The 13,097-nt window shown below is 54.3% G+C and overlaps 1 protein-coding gene across 3 annotated transcripts in view; it reads left to right on the top strand.

Annotated features, from left to right (window-relative positions):
• PACSIN1 (protein kinase C and casein kinase substrate in neurons 1) overlaps positions 1–13,097 on the top strand; it is a 55,474-nt gene that overhangs the window by 31,548 nt on the left and 10,829 nt on the right. Inside the window, exon 1 of one of the 3 annotated variants that reach the window (XM_042938500.1) lies at positions 8,360–8,441. The exons of the other annotated variants lie outside the window; for them this stretch is intronic. The gene's annotated coding sequence lies outside the window, so the exon portion shown is untranslated. Of the gene's footprint in view, positions 1–8,359; positions 8,442–13,097 lie in introns of those variants that run through there. 3 annotated transcript variants of the gene reach the window in all.

Genomic DNA, 13,097 nt, shown 5'->3' on the forward strand with positions numbered 1-13,097 from the left:
TGGAGAAGCTGATGTCTGAACAGGGTTCTTGTGACCCAGTGTGTGTGTGTGTGTGTGTGTGTGTGTGTCTGCCCTGGGCTGTCTGCACCCCCGAGACAGTGAATGTGTCTGTGACATTCCCTTTGATCAGTGATTGGAAGACATGGAGGTTTAAAAACCTCTTTGATCTTGGAGTTCTAGAATAGGGGTAGGCATAGGATTGGACCAGTTCTTGCAAAGCAGTCACTGGAATGCCTGTGCCCCCATCACAGCGGGGAGCTACCTGGAAAGAAGGTCACGAAAAATGCAAATTTGGGGGCCCCACTGCTGACCTTGCTGTGGCGGTCTGGCACACTGGTGCTCCCTGCCGTCACCGTGAACCCCACCTCCTGCTGTGCACATCCTGGTGTAGCACTCTCCCCCGCCATTGACCATTGACTCTGCACTTGCTATGTGACCTGCTCTGGGCAATGAGACATTGGCCAGCATGAGGGAAGCAGAGGCTTGATAGATAAGATAACTTGAAAGACAAGTTACACGTTGGAATTTGTCCTTTTGGAATGTTTGCTCTTGGAGCCCTGAGCCCTGAGTCCATGTAAGTAGGTCTAAGGTACCCTGCCGGAGAGACCACAGCCTGGGGGGAAAGAGAGGGAGAGGGACCGGGAGTGGCAGGCCAGCTAGCCCAGCCGACTCAGCCGAGGGCCAGTCATGTGAATGGAGAAGCTGTCTCGGAACCCAGCCACCCCCCAGAATGGCCAAATATAATAAATCATAGTGGCTTTACGTCACTGAATTCTGGGGAGCTTTGTTGTGCAGCCACAGACAACTGAAACCCCCTGCTGGATCAGAATCTCTGTGGGCCATGGCCAGACTCTCCATTTTATCCAAAACTCCAGATGGTTCTTGGGCTTCCTAAAGCCCGAGAACCCCTGGAAGGGGAAAGGGCCTGATTCAAATCACCATGAGCTGTGTGACTTCATACAAATCCCTTCGCTCCTCTCCTTCTCCTTTTCCTTGTGGTGCCCCTTGTGGTACAGACTCCATAGATTCTTGGGGAGGAGGGGTGTTTCTTTAGCCATTTCTCTGAACACTTTTCAGCCCCACATCCTTTCTCCTCTCCTCTTGGGACTCGAACAATATGAATGTTGGCTCTTCTGTTGGGGACCCAGAGGGCCCTGAGGCTCTGTTCTTTTTTTTTTTTTTTTTTTTTTTATTTATTTTGGGAGGGGTTGGAGAGAGCAAGTGTGAGTGGAGCAGGTGCAGAGAGAGAGGGAGAGAGAGAATCCCACGTCGGCTCCATGCTTAATGTGGAGCCCAATGCAGGGCTTGAACCCACGAACTGTGAGATCATGACCTGAGCTGAAACCAAGAGTTGGATGCTTAACCAACTGAGCCACCCAGATGTCCTCATTTATTTTTTTATTTTTATTTTTTTTAAGTTTATGTATTTATTTTGAGAAAGAGAGAGAGCATGAGTGGGGTAGGGGCAGAGAGAGAAGGAGAAAGAATTCCAAGCAGGCTCTGCGCTGATGTGGGGCTTGAACCCACAAATTGTGAGATCATGACCTAAGCCGAAATCAAGAGTCTGATGCTCAACCGACTGAGCCACCCAGGTGCCCTGCCCATTTTTTAAAAAATACATCCTTTCTCTGTTATGCAGATTGGGTAATTTCTATTGTTTTATCTTCAAGTTCACAGATTCTTTCCTCTCTGTCTCCACTCTGCTGTTGAGTCCATCCAATGACCTTTTGGTCCTAAATTTTCAGTTTGACTCTTCTTTGTATGTTCTATTTCTTTGCCAAGGCTTTCTATTCCTCATTTGTTTCCAGGGTGTTCCTAATTGCTTGTTGACGCACTTTTGAGACTGCAGCTTTAATTTCCTTGTCAGATAATTCCAGTGTCTGTGCCATCTTGCTGTTGGCCTATGTTGGTTGCCTCTTCTCCCGCTGATTGAGATTTTTCTGGCTCTTGGTACGACAAATGATTTTTCTATTGTATTCTGGACTTTGGAGTATTGTTATGAGACACTGGCTCTTATTCAAATCTTCTGCCTTAGCAGGTCTCCTCTGGGACTGCTCCTGCGGATGCCAGGTCAGGGTAGAAGCTCAGCTTCCCTGGAGTGCCTGGCTAGCTCAGTCGGTTACGCGTCCGACTTTGGCCCAGGTCATGAGCTCACTGTTCGTGAGTTCGAGCCCTGCGTCAGGCTCTGTGCTGACAGCTCATCGGAGAAGGCTGCTTCCTCACTTCCGAGCAGGGATGGGAGTTCTGGCTTCCCACCAGACAGACCTCAACTGATACCTCCCTGCCTGGGAAGGCAAAGGTAGCTCATTACTTCTCCCCATGTTGTCTCTATTGACCTGTTACTTCTAGGGATGGTGACAGTCCTCCTGGGCCTCCTAGGTCCCCACCCAGTGTGGAGAGGGTGGGGTACCTTGATACCACTGGGTGGGGATGGAAGTTCCAGCTCCCCACCTGTTCTCTGTAACCACCTGGTGGAGGGGGAATGGGCCCCTGGTTACACCCAGGCACAGCTCCCCACTTGGTCTCTGCCCATGCAGAGGGGATGGGGCTGCAGTTTTTTTTCCATGGTGTTTGGCTAGAGCAGGGCATTTATTGTTTTAAAGGTTTTGATTTGCCAGACTGTACCTTTCCTAGTCCTTCCAATAGGGAGGAGAGGCTTTTCTTGGGGATGTTTTTGTCCACAGTCATTGGTATTTCTGGGTTGCTGATTTCTCCAGCTCCAAATCTGAGATATTTTGGGCAAAAAGAAAACCCAGAGAACTCACTGCTGTGTTGTTCCTTGAGCCCTGAGATCCCTAGTCAGTCCGCCTTCTTCTCTCCCTTTTTAGAGTCTTTGTAGGTTTGTTTTATATATAATGTCCAGGACATTAGCTGTTCTTTCCAAGAGGAACAGGGAGAAGTATATCTACTCCATCTTGCCCAGGAATCAGAAGTCAAGATTTACCTGTTTTCTTTCTTTCTTTCTCTTTCTTTCTTTCTTTCTTTCTTTCTTTCTTTCTTTCTTTCCTTTTCTTTCTCTCTTTCTTTCTTTCTTTCTTTCTTTCTTTCTTTCTTTCTTCTTTCTTTCAGAGAGAGCAAGCACGAGCACGGGAGGGGCAGGGAGAGAGAGGGGGTGGGAATATTGAGCAGGCTCCACACTCAGCATGGAGCCTGATCCAGGGCTTGATCTCATGACCGTGCAATCATGACCCGAGCCAAAATCAAGAGTCGGACACTTAACTGACTGAGCCACCCAGGTGCCCCAACATTTACCTGCTCTTGAACTTCATATAAACAGAATCCACTACCTAAATCTTTTTAAGGTTGGCTTCTCTTGCTCAACATGGTGTCTTGAGGTTATCCATGTGGTTGTGGATAGTCAGCTAGTTTTCATTGTTGTATAGGGTTTGGCTGTGTGAACAAGCCCCAGTGTGGAATTTGCTGCAGGGAATCCTGTATAGCCACGAAAAAGCAGACCTACCTCTCCTGTATGCAGTAAACCACACAGTTGGCTTACCAATCCTTCTGTAGATGGTATTCGCATTGCTTCCAGTTTGGAGCTATTATGAACAAAGGTGCTTTGAAGACAATTTGCTGTGATGAACAGATATTCTTGGACATATGTTTTAGCGACCACAGCACTCACTTCTGTTGGGAATAAATATTTCAAAAGCCTCTTAACTGGTCTGCTTCTTCAGCCCTTGCCTCCTTCTACTTTTCCATATACAAGTCACAGCGATCTTTTGAAAACATAAATTGGATCCCTTCTCCCCCTCGCTCAAAAATACCAATGGCTTCGGGGCGTCTGGCTGGCTCAGTTGGTGGAGCGTGTGTGTGACTCTTGACCTTGGGGTTGTGGGTTTGAGCCTCATGTTGGGTGTAGAGATTACTTAAAAATAAAATCTTAAAACCAATGGCTTCTCTTCATCTTTAGAATAAGATAGTAGAATCCTTCCCATGTCCTACAAGGCCCTGTAGGATCTAGCCCCTGCCTGCTTCTTCTTTGTTCCGACCTTATTTACTGCCTCTCTCTACCTGCCATTCCTCTGTCTACCCACCCGTTCATCCATCAAAACATCATTCAGTTTGGGGGTGCCTTCAGCGTGCCTAGGTGACTCCCGCTTTTGCCCTTGCTCTTCCCTCTGCCCAAAAGCACTGTTCCTGCAAATCATCACCTCCCCTTCCCCCTTTATTTAAGTGTCTGTTCAAATGCCATCTCTTCAAAGAGGGATTCTAAAATGTCCCCCCATTGATCCTCTGTCTTTACCCCACATTATTTTTCTTCTCTTAAAAAAAAATTTTTTTTTTACCATTTATTTATTTTTGAGAGAGACAGAGTGTGAGCAGGGGAGAGGCAGAGAGAGAGGGAGACACAGAATCTGAAGCAGGCTCCAGGCTCTGAGCTGTCAGCACCGAGCCCGACGCGGGGCTCGAACTCATGAACCGTGAGATCACGACCTGAGCCGAAGTCGGACGCTTGACCGACTGAGCCACCCAGGTGCCCCCACATTATTTTTCTTGACAGCACTGATCACCACTTGAACTGCTGTTGTTTCTTTGTTGCGTGTCTCCCGCTTTGGCGTGAAATGTCCAGGAGGTTAGGGATGTTGTCCGGTTACCTCCTGGGTCCCGCTCCCTAGAGCAGTGCTGGGCATAGTAGGTACTCGGGAACTATTTTGGGATTTGTTCAGACACGCCTCAGCTCAGATGGGAGAGCAAGTCCCTTAACTCGTCCTTCCCCCACTCTAGTCTCCTGGGATCTCGTGACAATGCAGATCCTGATTCAGGAGGTCTGGGGTGGGACCTGAGATTCTGCATTTTCCTCCCAGCTCCCAGGTGATGCCCAAGCTGCTGGTCCTGGGATTCAGGTGTCGAATAGCCAGGGCTTCATAGCTCTGAGCCTCCGTTTCCACATCTGTAAAATGGCTCATTGTGAAAAACAAGTGAAGCACTGTGCATGGTGCCTGGACTTAGGAGGTGCTCGGTACATATCTCCTGCTTTTCCTCTCGATGCCTTTCTGCGTCTGAGACTTGAAGTTGCCTCCGTTTGCTCTTTCCCCATCCCTACAGTTTAAGCCCCTACACAGACCCTCGGTGGAATTTTCTGAGCTGGCCAGCCCTGCCTGTCATGGGCAGGGGTTTGGGGAGGATTCTGGCATTTGGACAGTCGTGAGAACATTATGCAAATGAGATGCAAAGCAGCAGCTAATGAACCCTGATTGCATTGGCCCTGGCACTGGGGAACTGTAGGATAACTGTGCTGGGCTGGGAAGGGGGGGTAGTGAATGTTTTCTGGGTTGGACGAGGAGGTAGTGACAGAAGGGGTCAGCTTCTCCTGGGTTGCCCGAGGCCCCTATATTGACTGGTCTGCCTGTGGGACTGGAACCTGGTTAAGGTCCAGGAATAGGGCTGAGGACAGGCATGGTGTGTGTGTGTGTGTGTGTTGTGTGGTGCGGGCGTGTCCCTGAGCCCGCCTGAGACCTGCAGGTGGGAGACTACAGGGCTGCACACTGGTGGCTTGGGGGCCCTCTCAGTAGCAGAGGAGACTGGATCAGGCTGACAGTGGGAGTGGGTGCTCTGTAGGCTGGGCACAGAGGGGGCGACAGGGGTCAGCTCCTCCCATAGAGCCTGTATGAACATGGGAGGGCAGAACTCGGAGTCTGCCAGGCAGTAGGTGGGCTGGATCAGGCTCAGGAGGGGTGGAGGTGGGGGCCAGCTATCTTTGGAAACCTGGGATGGAGCTGGCTCTTTAGGAGAAAGATGATCCGGGGCTGGGGGACTGGCAGGTGGGCAGGGGGCTCTGCTTACAATGCCTGGGAACTTAATCCCTCCTCGCTCTCAGCTGAGGTCTCCCCACTGTCTCCAGGGAGCCCCAGATCTCAGGTGCCAGGCATCCCCACCCTCTGGCCTGGGCCTTGACTTGACCCTCTGCTGAGGACCTCCAGGCCTGTGGACAAGTGTCAGGCTTCTCGCTCAAGGATGGTCAGTCCCCTCTGACTTGGAAGTCCCCTCTGAGGTGATTTAGGGGAGGGGGGGCGGTCCCCTAAATGAGTCCCCCACTCATGCTTCTTGACTGGCCCTTCAAATGCATATAGTGACCCTGTCCTGCCTTTGATCTAAGGACGAGAAGCATACTTGGTTATGAAACTTCCAGAAAATGGGTCGCTGTTGCCATGTGTCCTAATCAGATCTTAATGGAACCAATGCCGAGCGTTGGAAAAAGCTTGGCAAAGCAGTGGGTTCGAATCCCAGCCCAGGGATTTACTGGCTCTGTTACTGGCTTGGGCAGACTGCTCAGCTTCTAAAGCCTCTGTTTCCTCATCAGTTCTGCGCCCTCACCTGCAGGGCTGCTGTGACAGCCAGAGGCGCTGCAGGAGAGCAGGAGTTAGCACATCCACGAGCTCCGTACCCTCGAGGGCAGGGACTCTGTTTTGCCCACGGCTGTGTCCCGGCACCTAGAACGATCCCTGGTACACGGTGGGTGCCTAGTAAGTATCTGCTGAATGAAGGAGATTCCCTATTTCATCTGTTCCCAGGATGATTTCCCCCTTCGCAGTTGACAGCTCTGATATCTGGATGTGCCATATAGCTCATAGCCTTGGTTTAGCTGGCGTCAGTCTCATCACTGAAGGGATCTTGCGTGGGATGAAATGTGGAAGAGGCTATTACTATTGTTGTTATTGTTAACAGTTTTTTGCTTGATTTTTGGTTGGCTTCTGGGTCTTTCTGATTGCATCTGCCTTCTCTGGGCTGCGTGGGGTCCCTGAGAAGCACCCTGGGGCACCGGGGCTGCACTGATCCTTGCCAGGGTCCTTCTGAGGTGGTGCTGGGCTGGAGACAGTGCATCCCATGGGGGCACGCTGTGCGTCCTGGGCCCCAGTCCCCACTTGATGTCCTCACCTCGCCTCCACCAGATGCCGTCCCTCCTGGGGGGCTGACAGGGTTCTCTGAGCCTGGAATCCCCTCTGAGGAGGAAGGGCCCATTTTACTGGATCTGTCATAATTCCCAAGTCCCAGGACCTGGCTGGGGGATGGGTGGGGATATCTGTGAGCCTCCTAGGCAGAGGGGCCTCTAGGTGGGATTTAGTGTGGATCAGGCAGGGGACTTTATGAGGGAGGGGGTCGCCGGAGGGTGGGTCCTATGTCTACCCCCACCCCAGGCCCCTCCTGCAGCAGGGCTGAGACAAGGTGGGCAGATTAGTGTCTGATCTCTAGAGGGCAAGTGCAGAGCAGAAAGGTCCTCTCCTAGAAGTTGATTCTGGTTCAGTCTCCTGGTTGGGACACATGCTTGTGTCACCAATCCCCTCCCATGGGGCTAGGGGCTCGTGTATGCATCTGTTGCTTTTGTGTAGAAAGCGTTTATGTGTTGCATGTTCCGGATCCATGTAGATGTGCATACATGTGTCCTAAAGATGTGTAAATGCTGGCATTACTCTTACCGTGTCTGTGCCCTCTGCACATACAGGTAGATGCACAGACTTGTGGAGATGCATGTAGGCAAATACATGTAATGGGAGTTTGTATTTATAAGTGTGTTGTTGGGGTGCTCATTTGCGTAGACACACATCGGAGCATGCGTGTAGCGCAAGCCTCGCTGTTTGCTCTGAGGGGTGGGTGATAGCTGTGGCCCGTGGGAGTTGGAATCACAAGGCCTCACTGCCAATAACCAGCCCAGGAGCCTTAGATGCTCAGACAGGTTGTTTTACTACCGTGGGCCTCAGTTTCCCATCTGTAAAATGGGTATGGATTCTCAGAGGATGAGACTGTAGACAAGCATCTCATACTCGGCCTGACCCAGAAAAGGCTCAGAATAAAATTGCGAGGGATGACTGGGTGAGAATAAATGATCAAGTAAACAAATGTTTACAGAGCAGCAGGCAGTGAAGTTTAAGGACCTGAGACAAGGGCAAAGGCAGGTGCCGCTTGCAGTGTCTCGAAGGGATGTTGGGAGGGAGGGTCTTGGGGAGAAAGAGAGGAGAGGGGCTGGAACAGGGTCCCCCACACAGTCAAGGGTGGCCTGGAGAGCCCCTGTGCTCACTGGCATCTCCAAGGTGAAGTGTGTGCTCCCCGCCCGGGTTGATGTCCTCTCGAAGAAGCAAGCGTGGAAGGCGGGCGTCCCCTGGTGTCTGGGAGGGAGGGAGGCTGTGCGGCATTGCCTGGTTGCCATAGAAACGAGCAGAAGGAGGTGGGTGGCTGGAGAAGGAGGCGGGTCGGGAGGAGGGAGGGGAGGAGGCAGCGATGGGGGGCGGGGAGCTGGCTTCTGCAGTTCTGGCTCTGCTGCCTTCCTGAGCCCGCGGTGGAGGGAACCCGAGAGGACAGAGCCCCCAGCCCGGGCACCAGGCCCCCTCCCTGCCCGCCACCACGGAGAAGGAGGAGGACAGCCAGCCCCTCCGGCCCTGGCCTGGCCCAGCGGGGGCAGTGAGCTCCTACCTGCCCCTGGCTTGGTGCCCAGACAGGCCCAGGTAGGCATCCCCGATGGGGACAGCTGGAAGAGGCTGCATGGAGAGTGCCCCCCCACCCCACCCCCAGCTGCCCCTGCCTTCCTACCAGCCGCACCTGGCAGGAGGCATACAGGCAGAGCCAGTGGACCTGGGTGGGAGCAGCCTGGATCCTGGGAGGCCCTCTTCAGAATCAGGATCCTCCTCAACAGGAGGACCGTCCCCACTGCCGCCTTCCTTCTCTGCCCCTCTGTCCCTCTCTCCACCACCGCCACAGGTCCAGACTGTAGAAATGTTCCCCTCTCTGGGGGAAGTGGGCTGAGGGGGGCTGGAGCTTCCGGGGACCCACAGTGCTCCCCCCTCCCCAGGCTGAGGCTAGAGAGATAAGAATGCCCTCTGGCCCCACTCAGGGCACTGCTAGGCCCTGGCCATTTGGGAACAGCGTACCCACATCCCACCCTCCACACCAGCTGCCTCTGTGCCGGCCCCAGATGATCTCAGGCGTTGGGCTCAGAGCCCCCTGCTCAGACAAGAGGCATGTTTCTCCTTCTCCCCCAAGCTCGGGCCTTTTCCTTCCTTGTTCTCCCTGCAGACCTAGCTCCCTAGATCTCCCAAGGGACCCTTGTGCCATCCTCAGCAAGCCCAGGGTCTCCATGTTGGGGGATCGGGTGGGGGTGCCTGTGGCTCTCCCTCCCCCCCACTCTGTCCCTCTGCTGCATTGCTCCTGGGGACAGACTCAGCTGCTGCTGGGGAGCTCGGGCACTGCGGAGGAACCTCTGCCCGGTGCTCAGGAGGGGGCGGGGCTGGGGCCCAGGGAGGACCTGGGCCGCACTCTAACATCTGGGCACTGAAAGGACAGGGCAGGGCCTGCGCCAGTGCAGTGGGTGAGTGGCACCCGGTCCAGGTTTGCCCTGGGATAGAGCTGAAGGGCCTCGGATGCCATGGGGAAGAGATCCTAGCCTGAGAAGGGCAGGGGACTCGTGTGTGTGACCCTGGGTCCGCCTCCTTCCCCAGCACACCCTGAGAGCTTGGCCGGGTCCTTTGCTGGGACCACATTATGGGGCTCCCCATTTCCCTGGGCCCCTGGGAGTCAGAGTAGCTCGTGCAGGGGCCGAGAAAGGATCCTTGGGCCTGTGACGGGGTGGGGAATACTCACCAAGAAGCTGACATGGCTCATTCATTTCTGCAAACATTAGTTGCACCTGCTGAATGCTAGGCACAGGGGGCTTCTGCTTTGGGGTGAAGGGCCTGGGTGTGAGAAGGCCAGACAAGGTGGGGAATGTACATCTCCCCTGGAGCCAGCAGCCAAGTAACCCGGATATACTGTCTCAGTCTGCTCCCAGGTGCTCTGAACCCCACCACCCCTTCTGCTCATCTCTCTCCTTTGGGGGGAGCTAGAGACCCTCCCTCCCCACCAGGGCCTGGGACAGGCATCTGTCCTGCCTTACCTTCTACAGCTGGGCCGGCCTCCATCCCAGCCAGAACAGGGGGACTGGTGAGGCCTGGAAGGAGCTGTCCCTTCCCCCAGGCCATCGACACCTGGCCCTGCCCTCTGGGAGGCCACGGATGCAGAAGGCTCAGGACAGGACCGACCCTCTCAGAGGAGCCGAGTGTGGGATGACCGGTCTCAAGGAGAGAGAGGTACCCAGAACAGCGAGGGCAGGGGCCTGCTCATCAGCAGCCTTAGCTCCTGCCTCCTCACCTGTGGGGTTTCCGTTTGGGCTCCCCAGGAAGCTGACCCTGAGATAAGGATACCATGAGAGAGGCTCATTTGAGAGGTGGTCTTTGGAAAGACTGCGAATGTGTAGGCGAGACAGGGAGCCAGTTCTCACTGTGGATAACTAGGGCTCAATCCCACTGGGGACCTCTGGAGCCACTGGAGGACCCACCCTAGGCTTAGCCCACGGGGAGGGTGGAGGGCTGGGGCGTGTATACACCATCTCCCCTCCCCCACACCACCCCACCATCGCTTGAGGGCTGCTCCTGCCCCCTCATACTCTGCCTAACTTTTCTCTTAACTGTTGTCACCACCTAGCGAGCAAGGAGACACCTCCCTGTGGAGCCTGCTGCGTGACACCAGCACTGGAACAGTCCTAGAGGCTCCCTGGAGATGGACAGGCCGAATGAGATGCTTCCTCCTCTTTGCCTGGAGCGGGGCAGGGGGTGTGGTGCACGGTGGCGACTGCCTTTAGGGATGAGTTTCTGGAGGAGAGAGAGGGGGTCTGGGGCTGGAGGAAGAAGGAGAGGGTAGAGAGGGTAAAGGCCAAAGGTTGGAGTCGAGGGAGGAGGGGAAGAGAGGCCAGCCACCGTGGCCTGTTGGATTTAACCATTTTCTGGCTAGGACGAGCCTACCTGGTCCCTCTGCCCTGGGTCTCTCTGGGGCCCTCCAGCCTCAATTGAGACCCAAGCTCTGTCTCCTCTGGTTTCCTGCTTTGTGCTTCCAGCCTCTTCTTTCCTCCCTACCACCTTACCATAGAGGAGATGGAAGTTGGGGGGGGGGGGGGGGCAGGATTTTACACCCAAAGAGAAAGCAAGAGGAAGCCAGGCCTGGGGTCTCCTTTTCACAGGTCACCTGGAGACCTGGGGGTCCCAGGTGAGTCACAGAAGGGTCTTGGAAGGATGTCTTAGCTCAGGTTGCCATAACAAAATACCATAGACTGGTTGGGGGGTGGCGGGGGGGGGGGGGCGGAGCTTAAACAATGGGTATCTATTTCTCATAGTTCCAGAGGCCAGAAGTCCAAGGTCAAGGTACTGGCCTATTGGGTTCCTGGTGAGCCTTTCTTCCTGGTTTGCAGCTGGCTGCCTTCTCGCAGTGTCCCCCCATGGACTCTCCTCAGTGCGGGCATGTAGGGAGAAAGCGGATCTCTCTTTTCTTCTTATAAGGACACCAATCTTATTAGATCGGGATCCCACTGTTATGACATTATTTAACCTTAATCACCTCCTCAAAACCCTATCTCTAAACACAGTCACGTTGGGGAGGAGGGTAAAATATTAACATTTGGATTTGGTGGGGACACAAGTCAGTCTTCAGGAAAGGTCTACGGGGGTGTTAGCCCACAGAGAGGAGAAGGGGGTGCGAAGTCATCCAGGGAGCTGAGGGTCTCCTGCTTTGGAAGAAGCATAGGCAGTAATACCTGTGACAATAATGCTTCTTGCACAATAACCCCATGGGGTAGCTGGTATCATCACCTTCATTTTGCCGATGGGGAAACTGAGGCACAGAGCGTGTAAGCAAGTTACCGAGGTCGCACAGCCAGCAAGTGGCAAAGCCGGGTTTTGAACTCGGTTGTTCTGTCTGGCCCCACAGGCAGCGCTCTCAACCACCGTGCTAATATAGCAGGATTTCCTCTACGCAAGCAAGGTGCGCTTCCTGGCAGGGTGTGACCAAGAACTGCACCAGGGTGTGGGGTGAGATAAGTGAGGGCTGGGGTATTCAGGGAAGGCTTCTTGGAGGGGGTGGGGCTGAGTTGGCCCCTGGGGGAAGCAGGGTTATTTTGGTTTGGGGAGTGATGAGCGATAGGACAGCTGCACCCCAGGGCAGGAGGGAAGGTGTGAGCCAAGCGGCAGAAACTGGAGTGAGGAAGGGGGTATGCATCACAGGGAGGAGGAGGAGAAGGACAGCACGATACAGCTGACCCTGAGCCCTCCTGCTGCAGCTGAAGCCCCAGGAGAGTCTGGCAAGAGTCCCGGCGTGGCCCCAGGTCAGGCACGGTGAGCCCGTCTATCTCAGGCTAATGTGAGGAACGGGGCTTCGGCCGGGAATGTTCGCTCGCTCGTGGGGCCTGAGACCCACCCTGGGTGAGGGGGAGGCGGCTCTGGCTTCCCATGGCCCCGCCCAGGTTTGAGCTGAGCCGCTCCCTTGGGAGAATGTCTTAGGCCGGGGGGCCAGGGTGACACCCACGGAGTGCTGCTCTGCCCCGGGACAGCTGGTGGTGGGGGCGGGGAGGGCAGGGGAAGGACTCATCCCCGGGTCTGGATCTGACTCTGTCCTCCCTGCTGTGAGACCTTGGACAGGTCATTTCACCTCTCCGAGTCTCAGAGAAGGCAGGGGAGTCACTGCCCATCTCCGTGGGCTGTGGTGAGGATGGGGGCTGGGGGGATACAGTGCACGAAGAGGCTGGCACATAGCAGGTACTCAATAATGGTGTCATTATTGATATACAGGGAGAGTGAAGAGAGGGATAATGGAACAGCCTCTTCTTTTTAAAAAAATTTTTTTTAATGTTTATTTATTTTTGAGAGACAGAGTATGAGTGGGGGAGGGGCAGAGAGTGAGAGAAAGACACAGAATCTGAAGAAGCTCCAGGCTCTGAGCTGTCAGCACAGAGCCTGATGCGGGGTTCGAACTCACAAGCCCTGAGATCATGACCTGAGCCGAAGTCGGATGCTTGACTAACTGACTGAGCGCCCCTGGAACAGCCTCTTCTGTCTGTGGACTGTGGCTCCCTGAGGAGGGAGTGCACCACCCTGAGGGCAGAATCGTCATAGGGGATCAGGGAGGAAGAGACTCTGGAATTGGACCCTGAGGGTTGGCCTAGAGGACAGGAAGGGGATACCAGGAGAAGCACAGGGCCTGGAACAGAGGACAGGTGGGATCTGGGAGCCCTCCTGTTGTGAGAGTCTGGCTTTTGGTTGTGTCACCATCATTATCAACATATACTGAGCACCTACTGTATG

The sequence above is a fragment of the Panthera leo genome, chromosome B2 (assembly GCF_018350215.1).
Source record: "Panthera leo isolate Ple1 chromosome B2, P.leo_Ple1_pat1.1, whole genome shotgun sequence".
Taxonomy (NCBI): Eukaryota; Metazoa; Chordata; class Mammalia; order Carnivora; family Felidae; genus Panthera; species Panthera leo.